Source organism: Pinus tabuliformis, chromosome 8 (assembly GCF_031772625.1).
Source record: "Pinus tabuliformis cultivar Carrire ecotype Pingquan chromosome 8, CPIR1, whole genome shotgun sequence".
Lineage (NCBI taxonomy): Eukaryota > Viridiplantae > Streptophyta > Pinopsida > Pinales > Pinaceae > Pinus > Pinus tabuliformis.
In genome coordinates this window covers 1,677,969,608-1,677,994,893 of record NC_142294.1, presented here as the reverse complement: position 1 = coordinate 1,677,994,893, position 25,286 = coordinate 1,677,969,608, and the positions used below count along the sequence as shown (strand labels likewise).

General features: G+C 37.6%; 1 pseudogene; it reads right to left on the bottom strand.

Moving 5' to 3' along the window:
- Positions 1–20,896, bottom strand: LOC149242653 (sucrose synthase 4-like; annotated as a pseudogene).
- Positions 20,897–25,286: the final 4,390 nt, after the last annotated feature.

Genomic DNA, 25,286 nt, shown 5'->3' with positions numbered 1-25,286 from the left:
TTATTCTTTCTTGTTTTTCCTCTTGCTTTCCTTGTGGCTTTTTTCAATTCGTTGATTGCATGTTGTACCATAGGCCTCAGGAATCAACCGCGCCACCACAATAATTTCAGGTTTGATGTCCAATCCTTGATGTGTTGTTCTCAGCAACATTTCATTCTCCAATGCACAAACTTGATCAAGTATATACACAATCTGTCCACCAGTATCTGGCATTCCTAAAACAATTGCTTGGCCAAAATAAACCTGAGGTGAAAGAATCACAACATTAAAGACCATAGGAATCCTTCCTAGAAATGTTTCTAAAGTTGATGGATCAGGGGCCTGCAAAGTCTCCAAGAGCAAATGAATCATATCCAAGACATGTTCTGCATTGTCTCCCCATCCTTTTTCCAATCCCATTTCTTGTAATTTGTATTCAAACTCTGTATGTGGTGTATTATTGGGGAACTTTTTAAGATATTCCGCTGCCTTTACCAAGACTGAGCGTAGCATGGACAAACTTTGTATTCTCTCATTCAGCATCAGCTTCTGGCCTCTGTAGCTGTGTGCTCGAAGGAAATACAGCAAGGGCTGCATGCTTTCTCTATCATGGAATAATCTTGAGGACAAATGCTGATTGAGAAATTGAACTCCACTACCAATGGAGATGGCCGTATTGGGCGAGGAAAAGATTCATTGAAGGGCTCAAGGTCTAGCTTCAATGCATATTTATCCTTGACACTTTCATCCACAAGGTGCTCCTTGAATTCCAAATATTCAGCCACAGAAAGTTGTTCAACAGCAAGTTCATCAACATTTGACATGGACATAATCCCATATACCAGACCTTGGTCGTACTGCAAGGACAATCTATGGTGGAAGAATGATGTCCTCTTGTGTCTTAACACATCTCCAAATAGCCCTTCTTTGAGCATTTGAGGTTCATCAGGCTCTCCCAATACCTTTGTTAGTCATCTAATAAATGATGAGGCTGCAAAATCTTCTTCCCTTGTGCTACATATCTCTCTTCAGGCTCCAAATTTAATGAAGAAAACTCGGGCTTTTCTGCTCTGGACGGCTTTGCTATACTTTCCTGTAGGATGTCTTCCTGTAGAAACGCCTGTACAGTGCCCCTGTGCCTCTGTGCGAGCTTGATACACAGCAGAATATCGAAGACAGGTAGAAAAACTCAGCGGAGGACGATAGGTTAATCATTTTGTGGAAGCAGAGGATGCATACTTCAGTTGAAAATGTTGTAAGTGCAAGTTAACAACAATCTGTGAGTTACAGCTGAGCGTTCATTAATTGTTGCGTGATTTGTGGTGAAGTAGTGAGGTGGCCAGGTGTACGTGGCCACATGCAGACAATAGTGTTATGATGAGCTGCATGTCCTCTTCTTGTTAATCAGTTTCACTGGAGTTAAAGCCTCTACCATTGTTTGTTCTTCTTTTATTTTTAATTTTCACGTGAGTTGTCTAACACGTACGTTGCATGATTCCTGGCTGATTGCTAGAGAATTGGAAAAGGAACTATCGGCTTAATCTTGCTATATTCGTGCCTTAATTCCACCATTCCATTTGCTCATGCAATTTTTAAATTAGATCTGTGCAATAGAAGAACGAGTTTCAGTCACGTACCTGAAATCAAATGGTTGTCGTGAGCTGCTGTGGCCTGTCATTGCTGCATGCATTTGATTATATGGTTGCATGATGGCTTGGTTTCTGATTCATGGCTGGTTTCCTTGTGCAGGTGTCCTCTGGCCAGATGCATGCTACAGGAGTTCATTTCCACATTCAGATATGCACCCTCAAGCTGTTGCTGCTGAATTTTCACTGGATAGAAACTTGTTTTTGCCATTGCTCCCAAACGATAAACCGGATCAATCTGAAACTTTCTGAGCACGTTCCTATCATCATTATACATCTTCCATAGCAAAATTACGATCAATGGATGCATAGATTTCGAGAAAAATGGAAAATGGCTGAACATTTCAGAGATCGATTTCTCGGAAACCGTGCATCGGAATCGGCTGAAACTGCTTGGGTAGGTTACTATCACCCATGTGCATCCGCCCATGAAACAGGTTTTGAAACGGATGCACGAATATGGAGAAAATGTAAAAATGGTTGAAGGAGATGGAGGCTAATTTCTCGAAAACCGTGCACCGAAATTGGCTGAAACTGCTCAAGCATGTTTCCATCACCCCTGTATGATTCTCTGTAAAACGGTTTTTCAAATGGATGCATGGTTTTCAAGTTAAGGCAAAAACAAATTCTGTTCTAGGTATTTTTGCTTCAAGGCATTTTGCAATTTTGTTGCATGGTATGAAAAATGAACTTGGGATGTGATGCAGGTATGGAGATGATCGAGGAGGAGTTTGAAGATTGCAGGAGGACTTCTGAACCCTTGAGGAAGCTACCATGTTCGCCAAACCACCTTTTTGAAATCCATTTCTAGCTTCCTAAAATTTCTACAGGAACTTCCTGTAGAAGCACAATGTAGAAGCACAATGAGGTGGACAAATGATGGAGAAAGGAAAGGGATGGACACAGAGGTGCTTGCAGGCCTAACCAACAGATTCCAAGATTTAGATTCCCTTCCAAAATCGAATCTGGCTCGCTTGAAGGTTCTACAGGATGTTTCCTGTAGAAATACAGAACTTCCTCTAGAAGGCACAAAAACTCCTTTGTCTTTGTTTTGAGTGTTCCTCTTGACCTGCAATGTCATTGCTGCAATTTGAAATTATTCAATGGAAATTAGATTTATTTTTCTTTTTCTTTTTCTCTCTTTTTTTATGTTGAAAAACAACTAGGGCGCTCCTCATGGAGGTTTTCACCCTAATTGCCTGCCCTCGGCGCCTCCAAGGAAGGTTTTCACCCAGAGATCTTATTCTCTTTTCTCTTTTTTTCCTCAACCCATTGACCGCCTCATGGAGGTTTTCAATCAATGAGCCAATCTAAGGCGCCTCCAAGGAGGTTTTCACCTTAGATTTCTATTTTCCTCTTTTTTTCATTTTTTTCTTTTTCTTTTTTCTCCTTTTTTTCTTTTTTTTTTCTTTTTCTTTTTTTTTCTACCCTACCCTACTTGAAAAACAAAATTGTTCTCAAGTATAAGAATACTTCCAATGGAGCCATGTGCACATCGAGATTAGAGATAAACTGATGTGGAGGCTTGAGATGCATATCCGGATCTTAGAGACCAAATGATTTGACTTTGAAGGGATCAAACATAGCTGAAGAAGTGAGTACTGCTGCAACTTAGTGACTGTCTGGAACCATATCTCAATATAGCTTTGATATCCTTGGTCCTTTTGCTGATCTGGATCATTCTTCATGTCACCTTCCATCATGATTTTCTCATCTTCCTCTTTTTGCTGATCTTTCTCTTGAATACATGGAAGATTTGATGGTAACCATGAGGGAACTCTCTCGATCTCTGATTTTGATCTCTTCTCTTCATCAAGTGCAGCCCATGGTTCTGTGATCTCCTCTTTTGAATCTTCTTTTGCTGGATGTGGTCCTTTAATGCTTGCAATATAGCCTATTTTTTGCAATACTCTTCCTGAGCTATGGTGAAGATCATTGAGCTCAAGAGGAATTGTTCGGACATGTTGTGCCTCAACTTTGTAATTAGGTTGAGCTATTCCAATGTGCGGGTTTGGAAATGGTGGTATGGGTAGCTGAGTGGGGGTGTATATTTGAGATGGATGTGGATGGGGTTGTGGTTGGGTAGGCATTTGGGGTTGCCTTGGTGGAGGAGGAGGTGATGGTTGTGGACAAGCATGTGGTGGAGGAAAATAAGCGGGAGGAGTGTTGTATTGGAGCCTCCACCCCTATTGAGGTGCATTCCATTGAGGCTGTGGCTGAGCATAAGAGTGAAACGAATGAGCAGTTGGTTGGGCATAATATGGGTCTATGAAGGAACAAGGAGGAGGTGTGAACCAGGAAGGATGAGCAGGGGGACCCCAAGAAGGCATGAAAGTGGCTTGATAGGGGTCATAATAGGTCTCGGATGTCCCTTGCAGTTCCTGCTAATAAGATCTAGGTTCATGTGGCCTCCTTTGGTTCATATAATAGAGTGATTCAGTGGCTCCTTTGGCTCTCTGATATTCAGCTTTGATTCTGGGTAAGGAAGGGCACTTATATGTAGGATGGTATTCTTCACATACAAAACATACTTCTATGGAGTACAATGGACATTCGTTCCTAGGATGATTTCTAGTGCACTTAGGACAAAAAATGGCCAAAGCCCTCTTGGCTTTTTCTTGCTTCTTTTGGATCTGCAAGGTATCCAGTTGCATGGCAAGAAACTGCCTCATATCACTCTTGAAATCTTCGATCTGATTTTCAAATTCGTCTTTGGACAAGGTTCTGCTCCCAACATTTCTACTTGTAGCCATTTGCTCCAGAGGAATGGTTTGTTCTTCTTCTTCCCTTGAGGTTCTTCAAATATGTCTTGCTGTCCACCTAAGGGTTCTTTAATCACAGCCATCGAAGAAGAGAGAAGGTTGGCTGTGTGAAGCAGTGGGGGTGTTGTGCAAACATTCTTTTAACTTATCTCTACTCCTACAAGGCACGAAATGAAATGTTTTTGGTTGATTTTTGCTTTTTTCTACTTCTACATGCAAAACTGAAATAGATTGAACTGCAACTAAATATCTTGCGAAAATGAAAATGCGGAATTGAAATGAAAGCAGGAAAGGACTAATCTACCTTGCTCAAATGAAATTGCAGGAATGAAATGCTATTCTACGCTTGCGGAGTTGAAATGCTAATCTACGCTTGCAGAAATGAAATTGCGGAATTGAAATGCTAATCTATGAAAGCGAGAAATGCTAATCTACTTTTGCATAAATGAAATTGCGTAATGGAAATGAAATAAACTACTTAGCAGAAGATTGTAGTGGAAAATAGAAGAAAAGCGGCAATCACCAATACTCTGATGCTTCCCCGGCAACGGCGCCAAAAAGATGGTGGGCTCCAATATTGTAGCAATAAAGCTACAACTCCTGGAACTCCCTTCTTTAATTTTATCAACCCGGTAGTTCGTAACAAACTTGGAAGCGACGGTGTTGTATGCACAAGTACTAGCTCTTGCCGCAGTTGTAACTTGGTCAGCTGGCACAAGTCCACTAGGAGCTTAAGCCAACTTCTATGATCTCTTAGAAGAATCTTTTTAATTGATGGATGAAAGCTAACTCAAAGGAAGCTAATCTACTTGCGGAAAGAAACTGAAAGCCAAAAAGAAACACAAACCCTAGCAAACCCTAATTCTACTAGCTCGTCCTACTGATGCAAAGGTGAGAATGCAAACTACTGAAAGAGATTCCATTACTTCTATGAAGGTAAGATACATGTGTCTAGACTACCTCTACGTGAAGAAAACATCTTTTTGTATTTTTGAATAAGTTATTAGAATTATCATGCATGTGCTTTTAACTAGCTTTTTACTGTGCAGGGGTGGATCAAGGAGGAGAAATGCTTGGCAAAGGTTGGGAAGGTTCAGAGAGGGTCGAAGGAGTCCCTAACACCCTTCCAGAGAGTCCCATAGAGTTTGGCTATCAAGAAACCCCATTCATGAGCTTCTACAGGAAGTGTGCAGGGGTTCTATAGGATGTTTCAGGCATTTCTACAAGATGTTCAGAAATTTCTACAGGATGTTTAAAAACTGGATTTTGGAGGATGGGTGAGTGAGGTAAGGTGCATGAATGGTTAGGGAGGCAGGGTAGGGGCCTGAAATGACCCAAGGACTGATGGATAGAGTTGAGGAGAAGGTGTAGATGGCTGGACTTGTTCCAAGAAGACTGAAGTAATGCCGCACAAAAGGTAGGGTTATGAGGGCAGTATGGCAACGTGAGGCAAGAAACCAAGTTAGGAGATGGGGAAGATGGGTTTGAGGGAGTTTGGGTAGACAGAGAAGTGGTACAGGTGCTCTGCAATTTGTGTTTCCAACTGAACCAACAAAGACATGCAAGAAAACAAAGATCTAGTTATGCTACCCTAATATGATCTAGCTAACAGTAACAAGAATGGACAACAACTTTATTTGCAAGGAAACCAAGTATATTAATTATGCAATGAAGCATTCAAAGATATGAACATGTAATCAACTTCTGCAAATGAAAACCAAACACTAATGATTGCATGGCAAAGCAAAGTCAGTGTTTTTGTGGGCAGCAAAGTCATCCTAGTCACAGCTCCTGATCCCACTGAGGGAGAGGTGAAACCACAGATGGTTGTTGGCCCTTTTCTTGAAGATTTTTCTGTTAACAACCTATCAACTAAATCTGAGCATGAAAAGCTATTTTACTCATCAAAAAACAAACTAAATAACAAAACAAGATTTAGATCTAAATAGCAGATTTTATTCTAAGAATGCAACAAAAACACATAAAGATAAACAAAGGAGGTACTAGGCGCTTGAGATGGGCCCAACCCCAAGAGCTACAACCTCCTGAGAGTGATTTAGAGCTGGTGCAAAGCTGAATTCATCTTTATTGAGCAAGAAAAGAAGAGTTACATCAAAACTGTCCAGAAGGAGACTTTGAAAAAAATGAGCTGAAAGTAAAGCTAATCAATTGCCTAAAAATCGAACTGCAAAATGACTATAAAATGACTAACTACTAGCTACAAATTGACTAACCACTAGCTAACCAAAATGAATAACTGAAATGAGGCCCTAAGCCCTCTTATTTATACAAATTGAGGACCCCAACAGTCCTCCTAAACTTTAGGGACTCGGCTGCCCAAAACTTGCAGTTAACAACAGTCCTACTTGACTTGCTTGGCTGCCCTTGTGCTGATTGATTTGGTGGCCCTTGAACTCTGAGCTGATGGTGGAGAATTTGAGGTAAGGGCCCATAAATGAAGGGGACACCTTCCTACAAATCCTCTCCCTTTTTCTCCCACGAATTTGGCTGCCAAGTGCTCATTAAAACCTTCAATTTTGTCTCCAAATTGACCAAAAAGGCTACACAAAGCACACATTAGACTTGTTGGCATAATGACTAACCCAATTCACTCTATTAGCATAAATATAATAAAAAACATGCAATAAACTAATGAGAATGGTGGATTAAGTCGGATTAGGAGGTTGAATGAGCCCAAATAATTATCCATTTTTGGGGCTCATCACAGTTACTCATGTGGTTAGCACCAACCCATTCCATAATACATGTATCAATAAAATAATTCAAAACTTAACTTTCACTTAACAAAATTAGGTGATCTTTAGGTCAATTTTAGTCCTCTCGAAAAGAGGAATATAATGGAATCATAATATTAGTCATTTGAGCTGTCTAAGGTGGAATTTGTCCGCATTTGCAAAAATTAACACTCCCTCTCAACCAGGGAGACTTCCACCTACCAATATCTATCCATCGAACAATATGCCATTCTGGAATCTTCAAATGTCATCACGAAACATATTTTTCATGTAGTCATCATGCCATGTCCATCTAAAGTATCTTATCATCACAAACCATCATTATACACCTCAACCTATTCTTTTCTCATTCTTTCTTATCTCTTGATTTTTCCTACTCGTATGCTAAACATTCTTGGATCTAGAAGAAGAAGAATTTATTACCAGAGGGGATCTTAAGCTACCACCCTTTATCCAATTAGGATGCTATCTGGAATCTCAGCTGATGGGCTACTACCTAGAATATCATCATCAATCGTCATCAGAGAGCATATAATCAAGGAGCATGTCTCAACCTAGAACCACATTGGGAGCAATAGATTCCATCCATGCCAAGCAATAGGATAACTCACCATACAGGAGAGTACACCCTCAACCCTGGAATTTCACCAGGGAGCTTACCCTCAACCCAGAATCATATCGAGTTATCTCAACCCATCCTATTTCCCATTGATCTTCCCATCGATGACCTGAAGTACACTCTCAACTCGTTGGCCAAAAAAAGGAGCGATATTCCCATCAGTTGGCCTGCTTGAGGGTATGATGCCAACTATGGTATACTCTACAAAGACCAAGAGGGGAGAAGCATTCTCCAACCCAAAAAAGATAGGGGAGAAATATTCTTCTACCATGGGTAAAATATGGTGTAACACCCTATTTTCCAGAGTTCCCTCAACCCCAGGAGCCCTCTATCTCAATTCCTCACCCTAGGAGCTCAAGAAGGGTAAGAAGAGTTTGCTCAATGTTTTCAATCAATACTTCTCTCATCACCAGCTTATCTCAATAACAGTTGTTTCATGTTCAAACAAAACATCAAGTCAAATATCATGTCAGATCATATATAATCATATGAATCACAAAAGGATATCATAATCATCCCCCCTCTCAAGGAGGTTCCAACCACAAGCCTGAGCTTCTTTCAAAAAATTGTACTATCTCAATATATGAGAGTATCTCGGTCCCAAATATAAAGACGTGACTTACTACCAATCAAATCATCACAATGTATCCATGTCATATTCAGATCATGCTCAAACAACTCTCTAAGGAGCTTATGTATCCTTCCTCATAGCTAGCCATGTTAGCAACATCATGATCAACCTTGGTCATGCTATGGACCTCTCTCATGGAATATCACATACTAAAGAAGCATCCAAATGTGCTTATCAACAAAAATATCAAATATCGATAATACATCTATGAAAACACATTTCATAGGAGAAATATCTCATTCTCAAAACTAGAACACCTCATGTAGATATTTCAAAGCATGCTCGGTGGAAACTCTATGTCAATGAAGTAACTCACTCATGAATTCATTAAGGTTTTATGCACATCATACATATATAGATGTTCAAATACAGAACATCAATGTTTCAATCGTCAGATTCCATAACATCTTGAACTTCAAATCAGAGTATCCAAGAATTTTCATTTTCATTATTCAAAAACATTTTCCAATATCTTTGCAATATGGAATTTCTTTCCCAAATTATAGAAATTGATTCATCATGAAATGATACATCATTTCAGGCTTCATAAGCCATCTCCCTCTAATTTACATCATCAGAGGCTCATCACCTGTCATAAGTAGATCATCAGGAAATAAAACCAAAACCATAATCAATATCAAAGCCATACCTCGGAACTCATCATCCTGACTTCATCAGATAACTGTCAAATCTAGACATATCTAGATTGGAATGCTCTAAGGATAATGCCTTGCTAAGGAAACATAATCATCCTTACATAACTCAATTTTGTAGCATCAACAACAAATTCAACTCATCAGAGTTTTGAAGCCAGATGACAACCATTATCAAAGTCATCATTATCATAGTATTAATACTTTAAACCATGAGACAGGTGGAGCTCATATCAAATCATGACTTAATCATGCCAACATGTCATGCAATATCAATTGGAACTTGATTAGTCATTATCATAATAATAATAATACAAGTCATCCTGTCACTAGGTGAAAATGCATACATCAAGGATGAGTCATGTAGGTTCCATTTTTCATGCCAAATCACAACTATCATTAATTCAACCATTGTTCTAAGAACAAGGAGGCCAATTTCCACATAAGTCATCATGCCCACATAGTATCGATATCAGGGAAAATAAAAAATCATCAAATCATATCACTAGACATCAAGTCAAGTCGAAATGCTATCATAGAAAGATTTATAGTCAAAGCACATCTCAATCATCAATTCAAAGTGATTGTCAAGCTTCATGACAAAACAATTTTCATATATACTGGTAATGCCAAATCATGCCAACCTCTTGTAGCACAAACATAGTGACATATCTATATGTATGTCATATTCACCTGAAAACAAAAGTTCCATATGAATGTTCATGTTATGGAAAAAATTCAAGCTTTTCCTACTAGCAAATCTTGCTATTATCTACAATACATTTGTGGTATTGACATATTTGAGGTGACCATCTAATTTCATGCACAATACTTCCGATTAGATGATCAATAATTTAACTCTACAACTTAAGAAATTAATTAACAGTGGCAGAATATGTTAGGGACATCATGATTCATAGTTCAGATGACTTTAGAAAGCTTCAGATGATGGTCAACAATATTCAAACCTCTAGTCACTCCCTTCAGGTTAGCATGAGAGTGACTTTAGCTTCCTGGACGTTGCCAAGGCCTTAGCATGTGTGCGTCCAGGGACAAGATATCCTAGATCTATGATTGTGACCGACGCAGAAGCCCTAATTTCTATACGAGCTTCAGATCTAAGGCTATGTCACATATTAATACTATGATATGCACATAAATCATACTTCAACAACATAGAATACAAATAGTAATATGGATAAGAATCTTGAAAAGAGATTCTCGCTCTGACTAGGGATCTGCATCATTCATGTTCATTCATGCAACCTGTATTTAATAGAGTCATGCAATAGTAGATCTGTTATATCATAAACATATGACTATAAACATTGTGACATCAATCTTTCATCAAATATTAGACTCAAAGTAGCAGATATATCTCAAATATTATGAAAAAAATAACACTTTCTATCAAGTCACTCGATCAAGTTTGGACATTAATTTTAACGATATCCCGTCAAGACAAGACCATAGGTAGTAAGAGATCTGGGATATCAATCTTACACTTATACCTCTCACATCAAGGTTACCATGCACTTCATGACCAATGAGATTAGAATAGGTCATTCAATAAAGCTTTATCAAGACAACAAGAGTGTTAATTGCTCTTTCCATATGCTTTCTTCATGCTTATCGTAGGAATTACCAACAACCTCATGTATAGGAGTCAATGAACTATCCTTCTATATGAAATTCATCATGACAAGTATCAAAAGTATCATTTTCTAGAACCAAGGTGCTAGCATTCTTTATAGGATCAATATATCCAACAGAAATATCATAGATGTTAGCCAAACATCAAGTGAATCAATGTCCCAACATTTGATAGCCTCATTGAATTCAAGAAGGTCAAAATGCTCAACACCAAGTGCATAATTTCATCATATGAGACATATATCCAAGTCACTTTCTTATGCATGTATGAGCCATTAAAGAAAGAGGCATTATCATCATACCTTAGGGCTTACCGAGCCAATAGTTGAAACACAACATACCATGCATATCTTGTGGTATTCAAATACCCGAGCACCTACTTATTAGTCATAGGCTGCTTGAAGCACTTTTTCATCTTTTCATCAAGTACCTCTTTATCTATTTTAATATTTGTATCTCAAAATGATCCTCAAGAAGGATATACACATCTCATCTCATCAAGGAGGTTAGAAACATCCATATACTCAAATACATATGCAGGAAGTAATAAACATAATCATCATATCCATAAGTTTAACAAGTAAGAAGCATCATAGGTAAAAAAATTCTTATCTTCAATGAGAGATTATCCTCTCCCTCTTGAACCAATATTAAATATCCATCAATGTCCATGGTCCATATACCAATGTTGCCTTAAAGTATACAAACAAATTTTCTAGGGATTCATCAAATCTCCCACAAGTGTTTGAGCATCTTCTCATTGACCATACTACATCTCATATAGTTTTCGTAAACCAAGGTTTTCTCTTCAACCCTAACCTCATAGAATCCATCAAACCCTAATAATCAAGTTACCTAGGGTTTTCTTCAAACCCTAGAATTATTTTAGGTCTCTACCATCCTCTTCTTGCTTCTATCAAAGGTGTCACTATCGGGGTGATCTCCATGGCTTTTATTTAGCCCAACTTTGATACCATGTTAAATTTTCTTAGGGCGACATATTTATTTGCTATGATAGTTTCATTTCATCAGTAATACATTAACTTTACCCCATATAATCATTACATTATTCATATATACACCATTATACATCAGCATATGCAACTACATAGAAAGAAACATCATCACCATCATCATCAATGCAGTGGAACATAAAAGGAACAATAGAAGAAAATCATGCACACACATAGAGACACCAGGATTGGTACAAGACCAGGGAAAAACCCACAATGGGGAAAAACCTTGCAAATATTCTTCTTCTTAGATCGTCATCAAATGATGTAACAAAGAGAGTACAATGATCCATAACTTTATCTATGAAACAAAACAATAATGATATATAAGAAACAAATCTAATCATGCTAGGAATGAGAACCCCCATATTGATGGTTGTAATGTACTATCACAAACTGATGTCAATTGTTGTATACTGCTATCACTGTGTCGAACACTATTGAGAACTGTTATCACTATCAATGAGCCAAATACATATGATTGCAATGGAAAATAACAAATAAGATCTACAGATCTATAATGATAGTAGAGAGAAACCCAAATATACTAGATCACTGAATTCAATTGAATCCAAGATGTCAAATCTTAGATCTGAACTTTGGTCGTCCTCGTCATGATTGATTGTGTGCGACTGAAACTCCTTGGTCGCTCTCTCTGTGAATGTATGCAAGCGACTGTAACTATAGGGTCACTCTCAGGAGCTATTGATGCGAACGAATGTGTCACTGAACAACTAAAACCCAAAGTTTCTACCTTACCATTATTGTGTGAGCGACTGATATGTTAGGGTCGCTCTGTGTGAGTGTCTGTGGATGAGAACTTTCTGATTTTACTTTGAACCCACAGTCACTCTCACTGAACTATCTCTGAGTGACCAGAGAGCCAGAGTCGCTCTCTTGCCAACTCTGTGCCTGTGACCGTGGATAGATAACTTATGTTCTGTGCCAGCGACCAAGATCCAGAAGACCCTATCCCAGAGCGAACCTTTCACCTTTGATTGCAGGCCCTTGAGCGAAATCCTTACGTCGAACTTATGAAAACCAAGAAAAAAGAGAAGAGAAGAAGTTTCCAAATGATCTTGAGGTCTCTTCTATTTATAGGCTTTCCTGAGGGTTCACTTGGGGTTAAGAATAACCCAAGAAGTTACTCATGTGGTTATGGATGTCCCATTCCAAAATACATGTATGAATAAAATAATTCAAATTTTAACTTTCGCTTAACCAAATTAGGTGATATTTACGTCGATTTTGGTCCTTTTGAAAAGAGGAATCTAATGCAATCAATATCTCGGTCATTTGAGTTGTCTAAGATGTAATTTAACCACAGTTGCAAAAATTAACATTTTCAAGTGTGGGTAGTCTCTTTTCTAGTGATTTTCACTAATTTCTCTTTTGTTTGATATCTTCCCTACTTTGTTGCTAGTTTTTTCACACTACCTTTGGCGGCTGGGTCAAATTTATAGTGAAATCAACTTGCTTTAGTTGGGTGCATGCTTCCTTTCCTCTCCACAACTTTCTTGGGCCACTTCTTTTTGTTTCCAACATTGTTCTTTACTTTCCAATCACTTTTAATTTTTGGGCTATGCTTTACCTGTTCATAAAAGTGCTTTAGTTTCTTAATGGCATAATTCAATGTCTGAGGTTCTAGACAATCAATTCAGTCTTTGAACGTCATAGTCATCCCAATGATAAGTCTTTGGATTTTAGCCTTCTCGTCTTTGAGATACAATACATATTTTAGTAATTTTAAGAACCTGGTAGCATACTCATCATCTTTTATTTTCCCCATCTTGAATCCATATAAATATTTTTCTTTGTTTTCATAGCATCACTCAAACAAATATTGACTACTAAATAGTCTTTAAAATTCACACCAAGTCAACTCCTCTTCAGTGATACCTCTGACATTCTTAAAATCTTCCCACCATATGTCTGCTTTTCCCTTCAAACTATAGGTAGAAACCTTGGCATTCATTTTTTCAAAATAATCATGCATTCGAAAAAAATTCTTCATGTCTCCATCGAAGGTGGGTAGTTTGGCTTTCTTGAATTCCTCGGGCATATAGTCCTTTTTCTCTTCTTCTCTAATGGTGATGACAATCAGAGTGATGATGGTGCCTCTTGGTAGTAGAGATCGAGTATCTACTAGAATGATGCACATAAGTGTTAGTTCTTCTTTCTAGGGTACTCAGTGGAAAATTTCCCTTCATGATGTATTCACTGTCCCTCCTATGCCTCTTCTCGGGCCTACTACCATCTAGCCCATTTGTTTTCTATTTTGACTCCCAAAGGCTTCACTTGTCTCTATGGCTTGAAGTATGGGAACATGTTGGATGCAAAATTTTATTCCTCATACAATTAGTGCCCATTCTTGAAACTTCAATAAGTGTCTGAGCCAAGAAGTCAAAAATACAATTAAAAATGTAATTTTGGAAACATATTTCCACATGTTTTCCAAGCTTAGCTTATTGTGGGTTAATCAAAATTTTGTAGAAAGAGTATTCATTGGATGTGGAATTTAATTCCTCATGCAATGAGCGCCTACACTTGAAATTTTATAAACTTTTAAGGACATAAGTCAAAAATACAATTAAAAATGTAATTCCTTTTCTTTCCCTCCAAAACTATTTACCCTTATGGTTGACATGTGTTGAGAAATCAATAACCTTGTAGAATAGGGTAGATTTCTCTTACTTGATAGTTACTTGTCAATATTGTTGGATTCTTATTAGAATTTATTTTCTATTATTTATCAAGAAATTACCAAAAGTATAAAACATGAAGATTACAAGAGACAAAGAACACAATAAATTAGGCTCCAATCCAAGGAAAAACCCCACAAGGGGGAAAGCCCAATAAAATTATTTTCTAATAGAATCAGATCAAAGTGAGATATCCAAGACTCAAGACCGAGATAAATATTTCCACAAAGATCCAAGTCATCCCTCCTTCAATCCACCTTCAACAAATCATAGTCAACATGAGTCAATGCTGGTCAAATTTCAGGAATATGATCATCTCTTGAAATTTTGGCCACTAAAATTTCAGGTTTGCAGTAGCACATAAAACTGCCTCACAAAACATGCATGTGTGAATAGAAACTAGTAAAGAAAACATAACTTTATCTCTCCTTTGACTTCATTCTCTCTTTCCTTTGAATTCATTGGTTATCTTCTTCTTCTTCGCACATAAATCAAATGAGTGATTGCTAAAATGGGGAGCGTAGGTGCCAATATATAGTTGTTCGACCATATGAAGAGACACAACTTAGGGGTACCCACCATGAAACACATACAGAAATATCCCTAAAGAAGAAACTTTTCCCTAAGATAATTCTGAAGAAGTTTGCCTGAAACCCTAGTTTTAAGGATCAATATGTTTTGCACTACTGTTGGCCCATGTTGTTGGCTTGTTGCAACATGTTGACCTAGCATTGCCAACATGATTTTTTATAGGAAAACCCACACTGAACCTCTTCTAGAAATTTTTCCTAAAGTGGAGGAGAAGCTTCTCTTACTAGAAGCCTTAAGAACGGTGAGCTGTATATTGTTGAATGAGGATATCATCGAGTTCACCCATTTTGAGTCCTTGATCGTATCTTTAGGGATCTTCCCCTTAATATATGGACCTTCTTCCCTCTTTTTTGGATCCCTAACTCCCTCTCCTTTCCTATAAATGAAATCCCTTCCATCCCCAACTAGTTGGTCATTGCTTCATTGCATTCCTATGCTAAAACTATGCCTAAATGTTGCCCATCTAATTAAGGATAAGGAGTGCTTGAAGGTATTGGCTTGGACTTGGAAATCCACCACAAATGAGGCTTCCAACATCAAGGCACCTATGGTAGTATGCTCCCTCGTTTCTATTAATAAATACCTCAGGTGTTTATTTTCCGTAAGTGTATAAATAATTATTCATTTAGCATGATGTTCCTTGATCTTTCATTTAGTTCATGTTCAAATAAATTATGCTATGTATGCTTTTGTATTTCTTGTTTGATCTTCCTTGGAGATACTCATCCATGACGGTGTAAAGAGGATTGAACCTGGAAGTGAGAAGGCTGAGAATGACATCAACGAGCACTTAGCATCAAAGTGAGGTAGGTTATCTGTCTTACTTTGCATTTTCCAATGTAAACTAGGAAAACCTACACTTGTTTGTCTGATTTGTTGCTAGATCCTCTCATTTGACTAGAGAGATCACTTATGTCCAGAGAAGGGATTACCTTCACAACAAACTGACGAATCCGCTGGGTATGGAACCCAGAATATCTAGTTTCACAAATGTCGAGGTTAAGGTTTTCGTCCATATGGTATTCTCAACTCCTTACCCATTCAGTTGGAGGGAAAGACAATCAATTTAGAAGTCAAGGTTGTTGATGCCAATCTCAATTACAACCTTTTGCTTGGTCAGAGTTGGACTCATGCAATGTTTTGTGTGGTCTCATCTCTCTTCCGTGTACTTCATTTTCCCCATCAAGGGAAAATTGTCACTATTGATCAATTAGCTTTCTTTTCCTCTAATTCTGCAATAGGTAATGTGCCTTATGTTGGGAAAACCAACATCCCTTACGAAAGTGTTGGAGCAGGCCTTTTCAAGGATCCTGCCTTAATGGGAACTTTTCCCTTCCTCCTCCCTCTAACGTTGCCTCAATTAACATGATCTCATCTACTTATGACCCATGGATTATTACTCATCCTGTCCAGATCAAAGATTATGATGATGCCATGTTGCTTAGCCTAGTTTAACAAGCTTATCAAACTATCCTTTTGGATTCTGAAACTACCTCCATAACTCATGATTAATTGATATCTACCCTAGACTTGTATCTACAAACTCCTTGGCTTGATTCTTTTGATTCTTTTGATCCTTTGGATGAGAAATTCCTAACTAACGAAAGCATTTCTGAAGTCATGTCTCTAGAAGAAACCCCTTGGAATGATATTCATCATCGTTCCTCTTTTCTTCCTAGCCCTGGGTCAATTCCTACTTGTCTAGGTACTTTAATTTCTCCTGAAATGACTACTCCATTTCAGACACCTATCTTGGTTCATGAAGTGTTGTCTGAAGGTAATTTAGGAAAAATTTTGGCAACCATGCCCATTGACATCTCGGTTAAACCCGGGGTTGTCAAAAATATTCACATAGGGGCTGCCTGTTCTCCTGATGAGATTAAAATTTACACAACCCTATTCAAATAATTATGTGATGTCTTCGCCTGGTCTTATGAATAAATGCATGGAATTGATCCTAGTATCATGGTACATGAGATTCCCACCTATCCAGACACGAAACCTGTACGAAAACGTCTTCATCTGGTGTACTCGCAGAAGGCAACTGCCATTCAGGGAGAAGTTGAAAAACTTCTAAAAGCTAGCATTATTTATCCTATTTCTTTGACAGATTGGGTCCTTAATATTGTTCTGGTAACTAAAAAACAAGGAAACATATGAGTTTATGTTGACTATCGAGATATCAACCGAGCCTTTCTAAAATACAATTATCCTACTCCCTTCATTGACCAAATTATCGATGAATTTGTTGGGAGTGAAATTTTCTCCTTCATGGACAGATTCTCGGGATATAATCAGATTAATATCCTTCCTGTCGATCAACACAAAATTGCCTTTATCTGTCCTTGGGGGACTTTCGCCTACAAAAAACTTCCTTTTGGTTTGAAAAACATTGGTGCAACCTTCCAATGGGCTATGTCTTATGCCTTCCATGATATTAAAAATATCGTTCAGCCATATCTTGACGACTTACCTGCACATTCACTTAAACATCAAGACCATCCAACTCACCTTTGGGCAATTTTTCTTCACTGTCGACACTACAATATTCAATTGAATCCTCATAAGTGTGTCTTTTGCTAGGTATCAATTCATTCCCTAGGCTTTGTAGTCTCTAAAGAGGGCATCCGCATTGATCCTCTCAAGGTGGAGGCCATCATCAATTTTCCACCTCCATCTTCCTTACATCAACTCCAGAGTTTGCAGGGAAAGGAAAAATTTCTTTGTCGTTTCATCCCTAATTATGCTGATCTTGCCAAGGGTTTTACTCACCTTCTAAAGAAAGGAGTCCCATTCATTTGGGATGACATTTGTCATAAGTCATTTGATGCTTTGAAGGTTTCCCTCATTAGTGCACTTTTGTTGCAATCTCCAAATTATCATCGCGATTATCTCCTGTACTTGGCCGCTTCTGCCAATACCATTGGTATGGTGTTGGTTAAGGATGGTGATGACATAAAAGAGAATGTTATCTATTACTTGATTCGTAACCTTTTTTATGCTAAGACTTGATATGCTCATGTAGAAAATTTGGTGTTGGTAGCAGTTCATGTTGTCCAATGTTTTCGTCACTATATTCTTCTACACAAAATTGTAGTGGTATCTGATTGCAACCCCATGACCTATATTTTGTCTCATTAGTTGCTTGGGGGGAAATACTCCAAATGGATTGTCATCCTACAGGAGTTTGACTTAGAATTCACCAAAGCTAAGTCCAAAAAATCACTTGTTTTTGCCGAATTAATTTGTGACCTTCCCTCTGCAAACACGATTGTTGAATTTGATGAGCTTACTCATGACGAGTCTCTCTTCCTTATTAGCAACATGATATATGGCATGCATATATCATAATATATCTCCAAAATCATACCTTTCGATTAGATTTATCTCGCTTTGAGTGATGCCAAATTTGGTACTAGTCCCAACCTTACTGCATTATTAGGGATGCCTTATACTGACTTGGCGTCGATTCAGTCCTTTGATGGTGTCTAATGCATGAGGAAGCTGAGAAATATTTGAATGACTGCCACTCTGGAGCCTGTGGTGGTCATATGTCAAGATATGCTACCACTCAAAAGATCCTTCACGCCAATTATTTTTGGCCATCTATTTTCAAAGATTGCATTCTTGCAGTCCAAAAATGCCATGCTTGCCAAATTTACAACCGGAAGTTGTGAACCCCACCTGCTCCTTTACACCTAGTTATCACCGTTGGCCCATTTTCCAAATGGGGCATTGATTTTATGACATGTAACCCTCACTCGGTCGGGGGGCATGGATACATCATCGTTGAGTTGATTATTTTACAAAATGGGCCGAGGCGATGCCTACCTATTCTGTTGACGGTGAAACTGCAACTTTGTTTTTATTCAACCATGTCATAGCTCGGTTTGGTGTACCACAAGCCATAGTCACCAACCATGGCTCCCATTTCTAAAATCACATGATGACAAAACTCACTGCTTAGTTTGGATTGCGTCACGATAGCTCAAATCCTTATTATCCACAAGCCAATGGCCAAGTTGAGGCTGTTAACAAAGTTTTGGTTACAATTCTTCAGCGAACCATTGGGATGCACAAAAAGAATTGACATCTCATGCTTTTTTCAGAATTATGGGCATATCGAACTACTACCAAGACAATGATTGGATTCACACCTTTTCAATTGGTTTATGGTCTAGAAGCCACCCTACTTATTGAATGCAAAATCCCATCTTTAAAACTAGTTGTCGAATTACTTCCTGGTACTTCACCCGAGGAAGAGTGGTTACTTTATTTAGAACGTCTTGATGAGACTCATCGAATTGCTACATTAGTAACTGAGTCTCAGAAAAAATGAGTTAAAATTCAATATGACAAAACTGTGACCCCTCATGCATATGTAGAAGGTGACTTAGTCTTGTTATATGATCAGGCTAATGACAAATTAGGAGCCAGGAAATTCGAGCCTATGTGGCATGGACCCTACATCATTAAATGTGTATTGCAAAAGGGTGCATACAAGTTAGTTGACTATGATGGAAATTAGTTGTCTGAGCCCCGCAATGGGCTCTACCTCAAAAAATATTATGCCTAGATTTTGCATAGATACCTTGTACATTAGTGTGTTGCTTTTGGTGTGAATGTTTTTATTTTTGCAAACATGTTTTCCATTCTTACCACATGTTCCACTTGGTTTGTAGATGTCAACGAACCTTCTTCCTCATATCGGTTTTGCTGATGGCACTTTCTGCAGTACACAAAATCTCTCTTCCACTGCATGGGCACTCTATGCTCGCGATGGTGAGTTAGTGAGTTTACAGGGCATATTTCTAGGTCATACAACTATCAATATTGCCAAATATATATGGTTTTTGAAATATTTTCAGAAGTTATTTCCCTTGGTATTAGGGCATTAGTTGTTAAAATTGACTCGCAACTCATTGTATTATAATTAAATGAGCATTATTCCATCAGAAACCCTAATATTCTAAGGATGTATTTATGTGTTCATCTCTTGGAAATAAATTTTGATTACATTACTTATCAACATATTCCAAGACATCTAAATGCATTAACATATACATTGGAAAATCATGTATTAGATAGACATCTGCGACATATGTAAAAAAAAAACCATCACATAGTAGGAACAATAAACATAACAGGTAAAACATGTATATATATATCTATATATATATATATATATATATATATATATATATATATATATATATATATATATATATATATATATATATATATATATATATATATATATATATATATATATATATATATATATATATATATATATATATATATATATATATCGAGAGAGAGAGAGAGAGAGAGAGAGAGTTTGCAAAATGTTTGTTACATCAAAATATCAAAATCTGTGTTTTGAGACACATGGCTTCTCGAGCCTACATAAGTGTAGAAAAATGAAAACTAGAGATGGTTATCCACCAACATGGTGCTCATGGTAGCACAAAACAACTTTGATGACTCGGTTCAAAAACTAATGTAGTCTGGTTGATACTCCTACGGTATGCCTCTGATACTGCAGTGGCACCTCATCAATAGACACATACTCTGGAATGCCTCTTGTCAAGGCTTCTAGGTTGCATTCCACCTCTACTATCGGGTCAGCTCCCTCCTCATAGGGTGCATCCTTGATCTGTCGTGCCACCCTCCTAGCTATCAGAGAAACCCTTGGAGGTCTCTTTGGTCCAACATCTGCAAAAAATCATAAGTTTCAAATCTCAGTTCACATAAAACAAAAACATCAAAAACTTGAAAAACTTAAAAAATATTTTTTTACCTGCATCAGTCCACTGTGTACCAGGTGGAAGTGGAAGGTCAGGATCTCCCCGAAAATTTGTATTGGCGTATGCCCAATTGTCTACCATGATTATTTGTTGATGCTGCCATCAAAATAATGTTGGAGGAAAAGAGATTTGTTGACCACCTCCATGATGAGGCATCAACTCACCCCACCTTAGCAACCATGGATCCCTGGGCCCTGGAGCCTCCACCTATATCCACTAATATTTGAATAATGGTACACGTTCTGAGAAGAACATCACCAAGCTAGATCCATAGTTGAATTGTTTCAACTTCCTTGTCTTGCATTTCATGAGTTGGTCCTTCATGTTGACCAACAATCCTTCACACCAATTAAAACTATCGGACTTAGACAATCTATGGCATACTGGAAATGAGATTTAGTCACTTCATGCAAGGCCTGAGCTCCAGCTATTCGAGCCATGGTATGGAGAATTTTTCTTAGCAGGATATTGGTGATAGTTTTTATGTCTATCTTCCCACTCTTAGTTTTCCGAGAGCCTGGGCAATGTCTTATGATTAGCATATATGTACTCTCCCCTCCAATATGAGAACCAGACAACTGAATCCATTGTCCCCTTCTGAAAAAACTTGTAATGAAATAGATGTTTGTGATATCTATCTCAAGTTCTTGGTCCCCAATAATAAATAGTTGGCGGTCTACATCCCACCAACCGACCAAATGTTGCAGTAACTCAATCTGGGTCCTAATCCCAAGAATATGAAAGAATTTCAGTAACCCACATGCTCGAAGGGCTGCTATGCAATTTGGGTCTAGGGTTGGTTGATTATCTTCTGCTTCATGCCATGTTTCTTTCCATTTGATCACCATTTTTTAGTGATTAACTTGTGGAACATCCATAAATCAAGATTTAATGAGCTTCTATGGAAATAAATTTAGGAAACAATCATTAACAATGGAGGATTTTTCAAAAAAATTATGTCTCTACGCCAGTGCATCTATTTCCCTATTTTTCTGCACTGGAACAATTGAGCCTAGGGTGAGCAACACAAGCCTGATGGGTAAAACCTGCACTAATCGCCCTTGACATGATTTTTATACTAGTCCTTCTTAACATCTATTCTATCGATGAAAACACATAAAATCACAACTAAAATGTAGAGGAAGGACATATTTCTTACCTACAGCAAACAGATCGTCAAATGGTGTCCTGGATTGGTCGCACTCCTCACTGAAGATTGGGGAAAATTGGGGTAAAAAGTGCTCTCCAACTTACCAAATGTCAAATGGTAAAAATGTTTTTACTTTTTGAGTTTTTATAAGTTTTATGAGATATTTTTACCATTTAGGGCACATTTTGCTTATATTTTAATATTTTTTCTCGAATTGGGTCATTAGGGGAATTTTGAAGGCTAAAATGGGCCTCCTAAGGAAATTATAAAATAATAGTGGAATAATAAAATAATATTAGATTAGATCATCAAATTTTAGAGCGAAAAAAGAAAAACTTTTTTTCAACTCGTATTTTCAACTTATCTCCCTATGGGTTTACTCAAATTTCGAGTGGAAACAATCGTTGGATGCAAAAAATTATTCCTCATCCAAGGAGTACCCATGTTGCATACTTTTGATGGACCCTACTACATGAAAAATGATAAATACATGAAAAACGTGATTGCAATAACGTATTTTCATGTATTTCTCATTTTTCATGTAACAGGGTTCATCGAAAGTATGCAACATGGGTACTCTTTGGATGAGGAATTAAATTTTGCATTCAATGAGTACTCCTGCTCGAAATTTGAGTAAAACCTTAGGAAGACAAGTTAAAATATGAGTTGAAAAAGTAGTTTTATTATTTTATTATTTTTTAATATTTTGACTTTTTTACTCCAAAAATGGTGAATCATCCCCCGTGGTTGACATCATCATCTTGAATCCTATTGGTTCTTATAAAGTTGATTTTGGCTATAAATTTTTCTTAGGAGGCCCATTTTAGACTTCAAAAGTCCCCTAATGAATGCGTGTTCACTCGTGCAGTGACAGGTCATGGATAAATGGTGACAATGATTAATTTTGACTGAATCAACGAGTTTTATTTTATCACATTTTTGGAATTGTAAAAAATAAATGAAAAAGGAACCCCATGGAGTCATCTTCCAACTCTTTTCTGACTCTTGAAATATGAAAATATTATTGAGTACTTTTCGTTTCGAACTGGTTAAAGTAAATGGAATAATGTCTACTCAGTATAAGTTTAACCATTTTCCAGACTGAGATACACTATTGTACGAAAAGTGAATACCTTAATAACACGTGGCAAAGAGGTTCTTTTGGATATCATTTTCTACCTTTTCAGATTCAAGAGACTTATGAAATGGGACTTTTGGAGTTTCCTTTTTTCCTCTTTTTCAAACTCTCTAAACGTGAAAAAGAAGTCAAGTTATCCCTCTGTTGGACTTGTAAAACTTAAACGATGCAGGACTTGTCACCATGATGAGACAGAGTTTCTCCTTCCTATGACTCATTAAACTTACTAGGATGGATTCATCCAAAGGATGAACTTATACAACAAGCATGTGTTATCCTCTTCAAGCTTGCGATAAAAAATAATGAGGTACTCACTAGAAATAGTGGTGAAAAATGAAAGTAAAAACGTCCTGTATTTTGTGTAAGGAAGCATGTCTCTCTTGAACATGTTCAAGAGACTTATATGTCACTCGTGTCGAGTTGGGTTATCCTCACTTCATCACTTGCCTTCCTGGTTTTTTGGAATCCATTTGCCTCTCATCTAATTATACCATATTATCATCATGATCTATGATCTTATCTTGAGTAAATGCTGCGAAACTTCGAAGTCATGCTGTAAATATGTTCAAGAGAGGTCCCATCTAAAATTATTACCACTTATACCCTATCTGACCTTTCTGCAACAATCCTAAATCACTCTTATTTACTCTATTGCATCCTTTGTTTCGTGTCAATGATGTGGGATACATTATGGCCCTCCTTCGACAAATCACTTCCTGTCAACTTTAGCTCATTATCTAGGAAGATGATGTAGAAAATCCCTTTTAGTACATTGGATCTTGCATGCCTCAATGGTCGGTTCTTCACATTCGACGATAGGTTCACATCATTGGCCTTCGATCGAATGATTCTATGGGTGTTCAACTTTAGCTTCATTGTTCACACTCGTTGATTGTGTTGTTGTACCTTGAAAGCCATTGCCATTATTGCTGGTTTCTCTCATGCCTGTTAACGGTTTACATCAATGACCAGTAATAAGGTGGTTTTATATCAGTTTTTACCCTGACAAATATATTCACATGGTAGAATTTGTACATTGATTGGATCGAGACAAAGATGAAGATCTTGGGTTTCATCTGATAAATCCAGGTTGTGTAGATTTATGAGATATTAATGATTGTACACATGATTCCCTCTATATGGATGGCTCTGACCATACCATGGATCCATATATATGATCCTTTTTATTTGGATGGTTGCGTCCATGTCGTGGATCCTTACACATGATCCCTTTTTATTTGGATGGATTCATGTATTGTTAGATGCATATTTATAGATGTATTATTAGGCATATTTACATTAGAGATGTCATATATACATATTGTATAATTCATGATTTGTAGGTCTCTTGACAGTGTTTCTTCGAGTCATTGCCTTGACTTGTAAATCATTTCACCCATCACTCCCTGTTTTGCCTTCATGCTTTAGGGGGCATCTATTACAAAGTATTTTGTCACACTTCTTGTCCCATATCCTGAAGCATCAAAATGACAAACACTGTCAATGTACTCACCATGAAACACATACAAAAATATCCCTGAATAAGAGAAGAAAAGATGCCCTGAGAGAATTCTGAAGAAGTTTGCCTGAAACCCTAGTTTTCAAGATCAATGTGTTTTGCACTACTATTGGCCCATGCTGATGGCTTGTTGCAACATGTTGACCTAGAGATGCCTTTTGATAGGAAAACCCTGAACCTCTTCTGGAAGTTTTTCATAAAGTGGAGGAGAAGGTTATCTTACTAGAAGCCTCGAGAACGATGAGCTATATATTTTTGAATGAGGATATGGTTTAGTTCTCCCATTTTGATTCCTTGATCCTACCTTTAGGGATCTTCCCCTTGATATGTGGACCTTCTTCCCTCTTTTTTGGATCCCTAACTCCATCTCCTTTCCTATAAATGAAATCCTTTCTATCCCCAAATGGTTTGTCATTGCTTGGTTGCATTCCTATGTTGAAACTATGCCTCAGAAATGTTTCCCATGTAACTAAGGAGAAGGAGTGTTTGAAGGTCTTGGCTTGGACATGGAAATCCACCACAAAGGATGCTTCCAACATCAAGGTACATATGGTTGTATTTTCCCTCATTTCTATTAATAAATACATCAGGTGTTTACTTTCCATAAGTGTATAAATCATTATTCATTTAGCATGATGTTACTTGATCTGTCATTTTTCTCTCT